At 47.6% G+C, this 14,803-nt stretch overlaps 1 protein-coding gene across 3 annotated transcripts in view; it reads right to left on the reverse strand.

Annotated features, from left to right (window-relative positions):
• ICE1 (interactor of little elongation complex ELL subunit 1) overlaps window positions 1-14,803 on the reverse strand; it is a 1,011,762-nt gene that overhangs the window by 415,208 nt on the left and 581,751 nt on the right. The gene's annotated exons all lie outside the window — the stretch shown is intronic.

The raw sequence follows: 14,803 nt of genomic DNA on the forward strand, positions 1-14,803 counted from the left end.
TTTTTGGCGTCCACGTAGCCAAAAAAGAGCTGGTCATCCACCTGGAATTGTTTGGTGCTATCAAAATAAAACAAAAGCGATGTTTTGGAACAAGACGGTGTAGCCTCTCTTCCTCCTTAGAAGGATGCGGAGGCGAAAAGAAGGTGGGCAACGTGATGGTCTGACCAATGTGGAAAGAAGTAACCACCTTTGGAAGAAAGGAAGGCCTGGTTCTAAGGACGACCTTGTCCGGATGAACAGTCAGAAAAGGAGGTTTTGAAGAATGGGCTTGCAGCTCACTCAACCAGCGAGCAGAGGTGATGGCAACCAGAAAAGCAGTCTTTAGAGTAAGAAGTCTGAGAGGACAGTTATGAAGCGGCTCAAAAGGAGCGCACATACGGTAGGTGAGAACTAAGTTAAAGTCCCAATGAGTCATTACGAACGGAACTGGAGGAAAAAGATCAGTAATGCCCTTAAGGAAGCAAATTGAAAAGAGAAGGTTGATCAGGAAGCCTAAGAAAGGCTGAAATGGCTGAGAGAAAGCCCTTAAGAGTGCCCAGAACAGAGCCCTGCTGGTCCACAGAAAGGAGGAACAAGAGAACCTCAGAAAGGGAGGCAGAAAGGGGATTCACAGCCTTTGTTGCGCACCATGCCACAAATTTGTTCCATCTGCAGGCGTATACCATCTTAGTGGAGGGAAGCCTGGCTGCCAAGATAACATCACAGACTTCGGAAGGAAGGTCAAAGAATGTCAACTGTCGCTGCTCAATCTCCACGCAAGGAGGTGGAGGCTAGACAGGTTCGGGTGGAGGACAGCGACAGCAGATCCTCCCGAAGAGGCAGTCTGATCGGAGGATCAATGGCCATGTGTAACAGCTCGGGATACCAGACTCTTCGTGCCCAATCCGGAGCCTCAAGAATGACTTGGGCCTGGTCACTCTTGATCTTCTTCAGCACTCAGGGCAGAAGTGGTAATGGTGGAAAGGAGTATATAAGACCGCAACTCCACTTGCAACGAAAAATGTCGCCTAGCAAGTGCCGCCTTGGAAATTCCAATGTGCAGAATTGCTGACATTGCACGTTCTCTTCGGTGGCGAATAGTTCTAATCAAGGCTCTCGCCACTGCCGAAAGAAACCTTGCACCACCTACGAGTGAAGACGCCATTCGTGATCTATCATGCACCTGCGGCTGAGTCCGTCTGCCCTGGCGTTCAGTGAACCCCCAGGAATTGAACCACCAGGGATATGCCCGGATGTTCCAGCCATTTCCAGAGATGGAGAGCCTCTGACCTGTTTGTTGCAGTACCACATGGCGGTGGTGTTGTCCGTGAACACCTGCACTACTCTTCCTCGGACAGAAGGAAGGAATGCTTTCAGCGCAAGACACATTGCCCAGGGCTCCAGAAGGTTGATGTGGAGCCCGGAGGATGCTGATCTCCGCCTCTACCATGTGGTCGCCCTACCCTAGAAGTGATGCATCCGTCATCACCGTGTACTCCGGTTGGGGAAGGTAGAGGGATTTGCTGTTGACCCAAACCTGGTTCGTAATCCATCACTGCAATTAATGTGCGGTGCCCTCCAAGAGCTGAACGCAATCGGGCAGATTACCCTTATGCTGTGCCCACTGGAACTTCAGATCCCACTGCAGAGCCTGCATATGCCACCTAGCATGATATACCAGCAGGATGCAGGAGGCCATGAGGCCAATCAGCCTCATTCTGACTGAAACCCAAGATAAAGGCTGAAAGATCGGAATCATAGCCTGAATATCCCGGACTCGCTGCTCGGGAGGATAAACCCGAAACTGAGTCGTGTCCAGAACCGCTCCGATGAAAAGGAGCTTCTGAGAGGGAGACAGGTGTGGCTTCCGCACATTCAAAGTGAACCCAAGCGAGTGCAGGAGGTCTGCCGTAGTCGGGAGGTCGGCGACGATAGCCTGGGGCAAACCCGCCTTCAACAGCCAGTCGTCCAGCTAGAGAAAGACTGGAACCACTGATCTGCGCAGATAAGCAGCAACCACCGCCATCACTTTCGTGAACACCGGAGGGGTGCTGGTACAGCCAAAGGAGAGCATGGTGAAATGAAAGTGCTAGAGGCCTACTGTGAACCGCAGGTAGCGGCTGTAGGTGGACAGGACAGGAATTTTAAAGTAAGCATCCTGCAAACCCAACGCTACCATCCAGTCTCCAGGGTCAAGGGCAAACAGGACCTGAGCTAGCGTCAACATTTTGAACTTCTCCTTTCGGAGGAAGCGCTTGACGTTCCTGGGATCCAAGATAGGACGCAGGCCTTTGTCCTTCTTGGGCACCAGAAAGTAGTGTGAATGGCAACCACAACCTACTTCTGGGGCAGGAACTCGCTCGGCCAAGAGTGCCAAAACTTCCTGTTGGAGAAGGGCCAGATGATCCTCGGACATGCGATCGTGCTGAGGTGGCATGGATGGAGGAGTAGTTTCGAAGGGGAGGGAGTAGCCCCTTGGACTATCTGCAAAACCCACCAGTCCGACATAATGGTGCGCCAGCAGGGGAGGTGATGGCGACTCCTGCCACCCACTGGCGATTGGTGGCCCTGAAAGGTCGGACTAGGAGAGTATGGAGGCTGCTGCAGAGGGGGCTGTGGTGCACTGGCCGGCTTGCTGGCCCTCAGACCTACAGCGGTGGTTACCACACCCCAGGCCGTGCAAGGGCTGAGAAGCTAGCGCCGGCCTGTGGCTCTGGGCGGAACATGGCGGGGCACCCCTTCTGTAGCCACAAAAGGGGAGTAAAGCAGACTGCGCAGGGCGGGTAGTAGAGCGGCTCAAGGACTTGGCCATGGCCAGAGGGTCCTAAAAGCGCTCTAGTGCGTTGTCTGTCTTGTCGCCTAACAGTGAACGGCCATCAAAGGGCATGTCCATAAGGGTAGCTTGGACAGCCCATAAAAAAACAGTCGACCTCAGCCAGGCGTAGCGTCGAAGGGCTACTGACGCTGAAATTGTCCTGCCTAGCGAGTCGGTGGTGTCCAGTCCACAGTGAATGGTAAACTTGGCTGCGTCTCTCCCCTCGGCAACTGCACGGGAGAGTACGGCCCAGGCCTTCTCCGGGCACTGGGGCAGAACTTGCGCACCCGTATCCCACACCGCATGGGTGTAACTGCCTAACAGACATGCAGTGTTTACCGACCGCAGTCCCAAGCTGGAGGAAGAAAACATCTTCTTCCCAAGGTGGTCCAGCTTTTTGGATTCCCTATAAGGTGGTGCACTAGGGAATGCGCCTTCGGACGTAGAGGCTTGGACCACCAAGCTCTCAGGGAAGGTGTGTTGGGAGAGTAAAGAGGGGTCGCCCGGAGCCAGGCGGTGGCGTCTGGCGATCATCCTATATACAGGAGCCCCTGTGTTGGGCTTGGACCAAGTGCCCAAAACGATGTCAGTGAGGACTTCACTGAAGAGCTCGCAGCTGGTTGAAGCACCTTCGTCAGGAGGTTAATCCTGACCGCCACCATAGGTAGCTAGAGGTTGAGAGCCTCTGCTGCCCTATGCAACACCACTGCATAAGAAGCTCCCTCCTCCGTAGCCATGGTAGGAGGAGACAACATGCCATGGTCTGGGGAAGTTTCCAGACCACTGGCATCCCTCCCCCAACTCCTCTCACCAGTCCGGATCATATTCTAACTGGTCAGTTAAAGGGTCTCCGGGACCCTCCCAGTCCTGCTCACCCTCCCCTGGTTGCCAATCTGGCCTAAAAGAACCAGGGTCGAACAAGGGCAAAAAAGTACCCGTCGGCGCCGGAACAGACGTCGGTCGACGTCGGTCCGGCTCCATGTTCACGTCGGGCGGAGGCCGGGGTCAATGCTGGCTGGGGACACAACCGGCGTTGGCTGCGGATGTGGTGCCTGTGGAATCTGCGCCGGGGGAGGTGTGGTCAGGTCAACCGGCGCCGATCTGGATCCAGGCCTGGATACAATGGAACCCTGCGGTGCTGGGGCCGAAGCCGCCAAAGGCCCAGGGCCCCCAATTGAGTCCGCGGGACCGAAAGTGCGCAGGTGGAGACGGTCTGCCCAAAGATGGCATGCATCGCTTCGTAGAAACTTGGCAGCTGGGCAGGGGTCGCACCGGGTCCCGGGAAGGGAGGGAAACTGAGTCGACCCAGTGGGATCGGCACGCGGAGCAGCGGGAGGGGCACCACCTGCATCCCTAGTCGCATCGGCCGGTGGACGGGGAGAAGTAGACGATGCTTCTTCGACTTCTTCTTGGGCTTCGACTTACCCGAGGAGTGCAAAGACTTGGAAGAGGACTGGTGGTGGTGGCTCCACGACCAGTCTCTTGACCTCCCACGCGATCGGGACCTCAAGCGGAGCGGACTGCCGGGCCTTGAGAAGCTTTCAGGACCGCTCCTGCAAAGACTTTGGATTCATGGTACGGCAGTCGGAACACGACTTGGTATCGTGGTCAGGTTCCAGACAGAACAGGCACACGCGGTGCAGATCCATCACCAACATCAACCCACTGCAGGAACGGCAAGCCTTGAAACCGGGCATCCCTGATGCACACCAGGACTCGAAGACTCAAAAACGATATTGACAAAAGTCGGCAAAAATTCACTCAAACAGTGACTAGAGGTACCACTTTTTCGGATCTGCGCAGGATGGCGAGGAAAAAGAAAGTACTGACATCAGCTCTTGAGTGCGGCGTCTAAGTACTTCCACAAAGTCATCCCGGCGACCACGACGCCAATGACTAACGCGGAGCCGATCGACGCCAGCTTTCCACGCGCAGGGGTACTGTTGCCAAAATATTCTCTGGATCCAGTCTGACACCTGGGGTAATTCTAAGGTAAGGAATCTATAACTAATTGTCTCTTTCAGATATCGTTTTTGGGGGGCTTTTGACTCGAGTGATTAGGATATTAAGAAGCCATAATTTGATGATCAAAATGTATCAGGATTTATGGCTACACATGAAAGAAATGGCAAACTTACGTACGATCCCCGATTTGGTGTCATTGTAGTGAAAACAAAGAGGGTTTAACATCCTTATGTAACTGTCATTGGTTCGGTGGTAGTGGCTTCTTAAGAAGAATGAGCTGTTAAATAATTGCCTATACAATCCCTCACTTTTGTTAGACTAGATTGGTAGTTACAAATATGAGAGTAATGAGTGTATAATTTTGTCAGTAGCCCTAAACAATCCACATTGTGGTAGATCCGGGAGTCAGGGGGTGTCTTATGATGTAATGACGCCATGCATAATATTATTTGAAAGTAAGACAAAATATTGTTTTGATAACATCTGATGTGGAGGGATGGATAATAAGGTCTATACTCCCATGGTTAGCTGGATTATAAAATATTGGATGTCTTTGGAAAGTAAGAATTGCTTGAGGTAAAGTCTAGAATAAACATTAGTCAGAATCCCACTGAAAATAAAATGCTTTCCATTATTCATTTAGGTTGAATTTGATATAAAATGTTATGTTTAAATTGGATCTGACGTAAACGACAAGAGACTAAGTGTAGCCTTGATGTTTTTGATAAGATGATGTTGCGTTAAATATACCATTGGTATATGGTATGCATATAGCAGAAAATAATGAGAAAATGTTAGTAAGGTTTTCTAGACTCTGTTGTCGTCTAGCCCTGCCTAGCCTTGCCTTGCCTGACAGACCCGACCAGCCGATCGCGGAGCGCCGAGCAACCTCACACACCACGGACCCAGCGGACCCAGCGGAGGAGGAGAGCGCCGGTCCGTTTGGAGGAGGACGCCTAACAGAAAATCACCGGTGAGCCCGGATTCCCCTCTAGTCACTCTAGCCCCCCCGGACACGCAGCGCGTGACAAACGCGTAGTATAGTGAGGGGGCGGAGTAGGTTTGGGGATTGCCTGGGGACCGACGGTGCGTCGTAGCAAACGACGTGTAGCCATCCGGGAGCGAACTGGCAGCCTCAAGGGGGTGAGAATATTAGCATCCTGCACCCAGGACAACCGGAGCGGAGTGCGGGGCAGTGCAGGGGCAGCGTGGGGTGCAGTTTGGGAGAGCACCCTAGTCACCCCTGGCTGCACTGGAAAGTACAATACCCAGCACTCGTGAGCACCTACCTAGTATTAGGCAGCTTCCAACCCCCACGGAACCACAAGCGGACAGTCTGGTGAATAGGAGGCCCAGAAATCACCAGAGACACTGCTGTAAGGGGGGAAGAAGAGAGGGAGCATCAGAGAAAACGGAAAACCGGTGAACTTTGAAAACTAAAACGTGAGTGGAAACAATATAAGGAGAACTAGGCGAGGAAAAAGCCAAAAGACACCGCAAGAGAGGAGCACAGAGGCGGCAGGCAGGCTAACCGGTGGGCATAAGGCACAACAGAGGTAAGTGTAAAGTTACAGCTACTCCTTTTTAAACTTTTAAATCTGAGAAACGACCGCACGAAACGAGAAATAGCTGCATCACACATTAGGCAACCTAACTGAGAAATGAGACCGAAAAAAGGGCAAACGATGCGCAAAGAAGATAGCCCAGAGAAGAGCAAAATAACAGAGGGCTCAATATCTGCGGAAGAGAGCCAAGAAAGCCAGGCCTCACATATAGAGAATAATAAAGGGCGGCGCAAGAAAAGGAAAGTCAAAAGGGTAAATAAAAACGCCAAACAGGCTAAAAGGGAAGGGGACCAAACAAATTCTAAACAGAAAGACAATACGCTAACCTCCAAAGCTATAAAGGATTTTGTAGGGAAACACTACAAACCTTTAGAGCCAGTAATAAGACCGGACCCCGAGGAAGATACGGAAGAACATGGTGCGGAAGGAGTAGGAAGGTTTGAAGCAGTAGTGGTGAATCCCGATATGGAAGTAGGAATGGAGGATTCCGTATTAATAAACCTGACGCTCCAGAGCCAAAATATCCACATCTCAGCTCCCCGGCTCTCATCGTCACCAAAACTTTTTTCATTACAGTCACTGGCAAATGAGGAACCAAGGGGAAATGGAATACAGAGCCAGAGCCTAATCTGGGGCGGGGAGCCAGCCCATTCCCCTCAACAACATGGTACCAACAATTCAACCCAACAGCGTGAACCCATAAGAACAGGTCATCATACAAACCCAGGCAGAGTCCACACACTGGACCCGGAGTGTTCCGTAACACCCACTCCTTCATTGGTGGACCTGATATTGATACTACAAAAGACGTTACAAGGAATCCTTGAAGTTACTCTATCAAATAATGGAGTATTGAAAGCCCAGAAATCGAACCTAAAAAGGATCGAAGAGGAACTAGTGGGGATAAAGAACCAAATGCCGAGGATGCAAAGCACTTCTGTCACTGAACATTCGATTGATGAAAGGGTAGAGATGGAACTGGTGGAGGTATCCGCGGGAAGTCCAGTAGGATCCCCACATCCAACAATCCAAAAGACATCAAATGACTCTATGGAAGCATCTGAAAATGTATACATCTCCAGACGCCCAATGTTGATAAAAAGGCGCGGGGTGTTTACAGGGGCCCCCCATAAGTGTAGAGGTAGAAAGAAGAGAGAACAAGCCTTAAAAGTAAAGAAAAATGGGAGGACAGCAGGGAGGGAAGCACAGGCACAGGCAGACCTAAAATCAACAGCCCAGATAGAGGCACCAAATAGACCAAGGCAAAAGGAGTATAACCCAAGAACGTCCCCGATAAACCCAAGAAAAAATGGGAGAACGAAGGTCATAAAAGAGAAGCCATTAACACCCTGTGTTACGAAACAGAAAGTAAGCGTAGCCTTAGGACACCCAAATAGGGGTAATAGAGCGATAAGCCCTCTAGTCCAGGTAATTCCAAGAACGGGAAATATCGGGCGGCGATCAGAGGGACCAAAGGCAAGACAGCTCCAATATGACACCCCTAAAAAAGTACAAGAGAGAGATAAAAGTAAATGGGTGTATTTGGACCATATGCAGTCGGGGAAAAGGGGTAGTACGAATGGGAGTACGAATAGGAAAAGGAACCCCCTGAACAGAGCACAGATCTTGAAAGTCTTTGCAGAATGTAGTAGCCTTAGTGGGATCAGTACAAGCGATCTCCGGCAAATTGGCTTTGTAGAGACCAGAAATGGTAAAGAAATAACAAAAGTATCATTACATTCAGTCATGGTAAAAATGGCAATCCTCAAAGCAACTAGCGAGATAAACCACCTGGGAATAAGAATAATCCCGGAGTGGGAAGTAAAAGCCCCCAATGACAATACCTTCCTAAAGCATCATGCAGGTTTAGGGAGAAGACAGGTGAGATTATATAAAGACGAGGAAGGGAACCAAAGCTGTCTGAATATAGAAATAGACAATACAGGAAACGAAGTCCAATGGGGTAATTGGTCACACTGCAGCAGCCCAAGGTTCGATTTAAACAGGAGTCATACGGAGGCCGAGGGAGATGAGGGAGGTATGAGTGAGATAGAATAGGATGAGGGGGTGTCACAAAGTCTAGGTCTCCTGTCATGGAATGTAAACGGGCTAGGCAATGAGAAAAAGAGAGAAACTATAAAGGAGATAGTAAATAAAGTGGACATTGCCTGCTTGCAAGAGACCTGGTCATGTGACGAAACCCCGTTTAATGAAGGATACCTACAACTAAACTGCCCGGCCAAGAAAAAGAACTTTGGTCGTCCGTCGGGTGGTTTAATGACTTTGATTTCAACGAAAGTGCTCAGAGAAGTAAAACTGATAAAAATGAAATGTAAATGGGTTCAGACTAGCAGAATAGAATTATTGACAGTGGAAAAGAAGTATAAAATGCTGACTATAATGAATGTATACATGCAGTGGGAGAATGGGGCAGAGTATGAGAAGGAGATGAAGCTGTTTAAAGAAGATGTAGATTCTGTTGCAGAAAAATATGTATTGGATACCGTGATAATAATGGGGGATTTCAATCATAAACTTAACCCAAAAAAGGCGGAGCTCTGGAACAGAGAAATGTTAGAGGTGTTTGGTATAAACCCAGCAAGGTTCCCAGTAGGGGAGATATCAAAACATGAAGCAGCTCTGGTATACTTCCTAGGAGGCAGGGGTTTCCAATGCCTGAATGGAAGAATGAAGAACGACTGCCCAGCAGGGAAAACTTTTAAAGTAGGCTCTCAGAACTGCCCGATTGATTATATGTTTTTACATGCCTGGAACTTCCCCCAAGTACGGGAATTTAGGTTGGAACAAAAAGAGATTAGCGACCACATTCTTCTATATCTAAAAATACAAGGGGGAAGAAGCTTACCCAGAGATAAAGTGATCACCCAGGAGGTGGAGTATCCTAGACGTGTGACGACACGACTCACGGAGGAATATCAGGCAAAACTGCTAGCTATGCAAATTAAAATAAAGCCGGAAAATCTGGAGAACAAAACCTTGAACTGGTTCATAGGTAAATTAGATGAAGTTGTCTGTTGTTTAAGAATTGAACTGAAAAGACTCAAAAATACAAGTCGTAAACCACCCAGTAGAGTAAAATGGTTTTCAGTAGAGTGTCAATCCAAAAAACGAGAGATCCGGGCAGCACAAAGAAAACAAAAAAAGAACTTCAGCCAGGAGAGACAGGATCAGGTAACCCGCTTAAAAAGAGAGTATAAAAAAATGGTAAATGACGCTAAAAGGGCATTTAAAGAGAAATGCTGGTCAAACCTGCTGGAAGCAATTGAGGATAAAAACCTAAGACAATTCTGGAAATTGGTAAAGGCAGCATTTAGCCCCCCAGAAGGGGAACTAAAATGTGTAGTTAGTGAGGCCGAATGGGAAAAGTATATTAGGGAATTGTATGGGGCAAGAGCCACCACAAACCAGGTAGTGACACATAAATGGCAGGAAATATCAGCAGACCTAAAAGCTAAATTTAGCGTAAAACAAGTAGAAGATACAATAAGAGAGCTGAAATTATCCAGAGCAGCAGGTCCGGACAACCTCCCAGCAATAATTTTAAAGTCAGACATAAACTGGTGGGCAAGATTCTTTGCTCAGATGTTTGGTACAATACTAACAGAAGGCAAAATGCCAGCCAACTGGAAGGGTGCCATAATTAGGCCAATCCATAAGAAAGGTAGCATGGAGGCACCACAAAACTACCGCCTGATTAACCTCCTTGATATAGGAGAGAAAGTTTTCTCTAAAATTGTACTGAAGCAACTCAACATATGGGTAAAAGAGCGCCAGATTGTCCCTACAGAGCAAGGAGGTTTCAGGGAAGGGCACTCGACTATAGACCATGGGTTTGCACTGTGGGCATTGGCGAAGAAGTCAACGGAACAAAATGGCAAGTTGTGCTGTTGTTTCGTCGACTTCCGAGCCGCATTTGACTCGGTTGATCGTGCGTGCCTATGGGAAGCATTACTTAAAGTAAACATCCCGAGTGACCTCCTGACAATAATAAAGGAACTACATAATGAGAACTGGGCGCAAGTCATCAAGGATACGGAGGGCTCCTTAACGCAAAAAATACCCATCAGAAACGGCCTAAGACAGGGGTGTGTGTTAGCGCCGCAGTTATTCTCCTTATTCCTGTCAGACCTCCCGGCCCATCTAGAGGTCGAGGGTAGTGCAAGTCCCAGAATGAACGGAAACAAGGTGGCCTGCCTACTATATGCAGACGACCTTGTTATTGTAGATCAGACAGAAATAGGCCTCCAGCGTAAGCTCAATGCCTTCAACGCATACTGTGCTAATAAATTTCTTATTGTCAACCTGGATAAAACTAAAGTACTTTGCTTTGGGAAAAAATTAACCAGATTCAATTGGTACCTAGGGGAGCTCAAACTGGAGACGGTGAATGAGTATCGCTACCTAGGCATTTGGTTCGACAAAAGCCTAAAATGGGACATGCATTGGGATACACAAAAAGCCAAAGCACACACATCGATATGTGGCCTAAAAATGTTCAACAGGGATTACGGTGAGATGTCGCACAGACCAATGCTAAGGGCCTTTGAGGCAATGATACCCCCCCAAGTGCTGTATGGGGCAGAAATCCTTTATTTGAGCGGTAAAGGAGCCTGGGACTTGGTAGAGGGTAAATGCCTCAAAGGACTCCTCTCTCTCCCACAATCTGCGATGGTGCAAGCCATAAGAAGGGAAATAGGCACAAAGTCCTGGGAGACATTAACTCAAATGGCAATACTTAGACTATGGAAACGTCTGGAAGACCCCGAGGGACAAAAAGTAGCACAATGGTGCAAGAAGGAAATCCAAACGAGTAACCTAAAATGGGCAAAAATGTGCAGGGAAAGAGTTACGCAAATCTGTAAAAAACTAAAGGTAGAGGTAAACCAGGAAACTCATCAACTCCTTTGTACTAGGAGTGAGTTGAAATCAAAGGGGAAGGAAATATCGGGATTGTCCGATATGGAATATCTAGCGAAAAAGAAATCAATAACATATATGATGGGCGCATGGCTAAATGAAAACTGGTTCCCCTACCTAGACATCCTGCCCAACCGCGGACTTAGGCAGGAGCTCTTAAGGCTGAGGGTTGGTCTAAACCCATTGTTAACAAATAAAGATCTGAAAAATAAATTGTTAGATAAAAATGGATGTTGTAAATGTAATCTGGGGTGCAAAGGAGACCTGGTACACATCCTACTTGATTGTCTGTTTTTACTGGAACAGCGGAAACTGTGGTTACGTCCCGTGTTCCTAAAATATGATATAAGCTCTAGAGCGCAGGCAGCCAACCTGTTAACTGAAATACCCACTATCGACATTGCGATTGCTCTTGGGAAATACATAAAAGCAGCATTAAGTGAGCTAAGAAATCGGGAATAACAGGTATATTCTAAAGCATTTTAAATCAATGAAACTAGTCTAGCCGAAGGAAGTAGAATGGGTTTTTTTTTTCTTTACTGTCATAACTGTGGAATGTTAACTAAAATACAATTTTAAGGGCGTCGACAAAGGATGAAGCGTGTGTAAGAGTTTTAACTAATATGTGATGGATTTTATTGTGATAATGTTTTAAATGATTTGAGCTCATCGTTTTAACTTTTTGATACTCGCTTGCACCTGTTTAAATGACTAAGGTCATAATAAACATACCTTTGACTTGACTTGACTTGTTAGTAAGGTCTGAAAAAGGATCAGGAAAAGAATCAAGCTTTTTGTACTGAGGAATCATGCTTTGTGCCGTTGTTTTAAAAAATATATACATTTTGTTTTTGTATTTGATTTTAATTATATATGTGTTGTCTGCATTTTTGTAGCCCTGAAGAAATCTTGTACAGAGACGAAATGAGTTGGCTGCGGTGTGAAAATCGGTGTTAAGAAGATTTGAATAAAGACATTCCTGTGAAAAAGAAATATATGTGAATGAACTTCATATATACTGTGAATTAAAACTTCCATATATCAAATGGATACAAAGAAAATTGTGTGTGCTGACCGTTTTCAAATGATGGTAATATGATGTGATACTCCTGTGATGAAGATTAGAAGGCTGGTCTTCTAGATCTTGTGCACCACGTGACTGTGACCAAAATTCACTAAATGTGATTACTGCGATTTTTTGGGCCTCAGCCATATCATTTGTAAATCACTCGATATCTGGGGACTATTTATAGATCAGGAATGTGTGGTTAAAAATCTCTATCAGATAGATAGCAATTGTCTGTATTCAAGGGCTCATTAGGGCTCTTGCCGAGCGTCATTCCACCTCTTGCACCAATGATAGCTACGCTCCTGTCATCAGGGGAGATGTGCTATTAAGGTAGATCCAGGACTGGGTCCCCTGTGGGATCGACATCATTTGTCCCACAGATTGTCTGTGAGCTGTGTTTCGAAGTGTGAATCATATGGATCAGTGGGATAGAAGGGGCTGTCAGGCCAGATGAAGAATGTAGAGATCACTCTGGTGACTGACAGAGGCATAAGTGGTGGTGAAAATGGTTGGGGGGGGGGGGGGGTAGGGGGGGAGAAGGAAGGATGAGGAGGCAGTGGTGGAGGAGGAGAAACATGGGGAGAGCAAATGCCTCTGTCTCTATGTCCTTTGGCCTGTGCACAGGCTCTACTGCATGCTCTTCCTTAAAGGCATGTTTGTTATTTTGCAACAGGTTTCGGTGGAGTTGGAGTCGCTAAACTCTTTCCAGTCAGGAGATGAATACAGGGTCTTGCTTGCCTCGCATCCAGCTTCTCCTGCAGTCTTTGTAGGATCAGTTGTTCGGAGTTCCACATCATTCTAGGCCTCAGAGATAAAGATGTCGTGTGTGCCGGTATCGAAGGCGCATTCAGTTTCGAGCAAAGTCGAGGCATCTGTGAAAATGTGGAGCTTGACGGCCAGGGAGCGTTAAGGACCTTGAATGGGAGCTCTCTCGTTCCCAGCCTTATTCGGTGTCAACAGAGCCTGAAGTGAGTAGAGGCCCTAGCAGCTGAGCTGGTTTTGGCACAGGACTCTACGTCAGACAACCCCGCCCTCCCCCGAGGCGGTAATCTACCAGAGTGTGAGACCTTTCAAGAGGCTTAGCAAGTGTGTCCGATATGACCCTGCCCAACATCTTTGTTTAAGGGCAGTGATTGAGAAGATGGAGGGAACCTACTCTTCTTCCTCCTGGTCAGAACTGCTGGAGAAGACTGCCCCTGGGCAGGGCGATAGTTGGTGCAGTGTCTTGCCTGAAGGGCCGTTCTCCTCACATTCCTCGATATCATGTGGGGGTCTGTTCTCTGAAATTGTCAGGTGTGTTGTCATTGGATTGTTGGTGCATCTTTTCTCCTGTCGGTACTGGAGGATCTTCTGCGACCAAAAGGCAAGCCAGGCAACACAAACGGAATCGTCATGGTCAGGGCAGACATTACACACCTTGTGGTGATTGGACCACGGACATTTTGTGTGGCATTAGTGACAGTACTGGATGGGCATCCGTTCTATCACCATGTGTACATTCTCCACAATGAAGTTGTGTAAGATTCAGAGGGCACAAGTCTAAAGGAGAACTGAGGCCTTTGCAGCTGGGAGTCGATTGACAGGCATTGATCTCCAAAGGGTGTCATCAAGAAAATCGAGTGCAACAAAGAACTTTCCCAGTTATGGGTGCCAGATTTAATTGCTCTACAACCCCCCCACCCCCCCTCAAAGGAGTAATGAAGGTGAATATGCTCATACAAAGGTGTTACAGCAATTTGTGGGGTCCGAGAAGCTATCATTCAGACAAAATAACTACAAATTAAGGCATATCTCCTAGTACAATGGTTTTTAACCTTTTACTTCTGCAATCTGACTTCTGTTGACTCCCATTTAATCATTACTGGAATGGGGAGACCCCCACTGAATAATTGTTGGGATCCAATGACCCCCCACTGAGGCATTACTGGAAGCCAAGGACCCAAGCGTATGCCTCTAGTGTGATCTGAATTGCAAAACAATACAACAAATTACAGAGAAAAGCTTTTATCAAAAAAATACACAAATGAAGAAATATTTTATTTAAGTCACTAACAAACAAAAAAAACAATATTATTCAGAAGTTTAGAGCTCTTCTAAATTCAATGTAGGAAATTTGATGTCCAGACTATAATCTGTTTGATGGACATGTACTGCACCAACGAATCAGTATGAGTAAACAAACTTAATTTTGTGCGACTGTAACGGGTCAGACTTGCCTACCCCGTTATATGTCGAATCAGAGGGAACAGAAGCAAGGGAATTGTGGTCTGCCCCCGCTGAGAACTGTTGATTCCTTTCATTACAGCCGGAGACCTGGGCAGCTGGAAGAGAGGCAGTCTGGTTTGAGGAATCTCCAGAAACTGGCGCATATACCTTTAAGGAGATCCCCGAGCTGACTGGAAACGCCCCGCCTGACTACGTCACCAGAGACGAACCAATCAGGAGACCCGCTAACAGGGAAAAGACGGCAGC

This window comes from Lissotriton helveticus, chromosome 4_1 (assembly GCF_964261635.1).
Source record: "Lissotriton helveticus chromosome 4_1, aLisHel1.1, whole genome shotgun sequence".
Taxonomy (NCBI): Eukaryota; Metazoa; Chordata; class Amphibia; order Caudata; family Salamandridae; genus Lissotriton; species Lissotriton helveticus.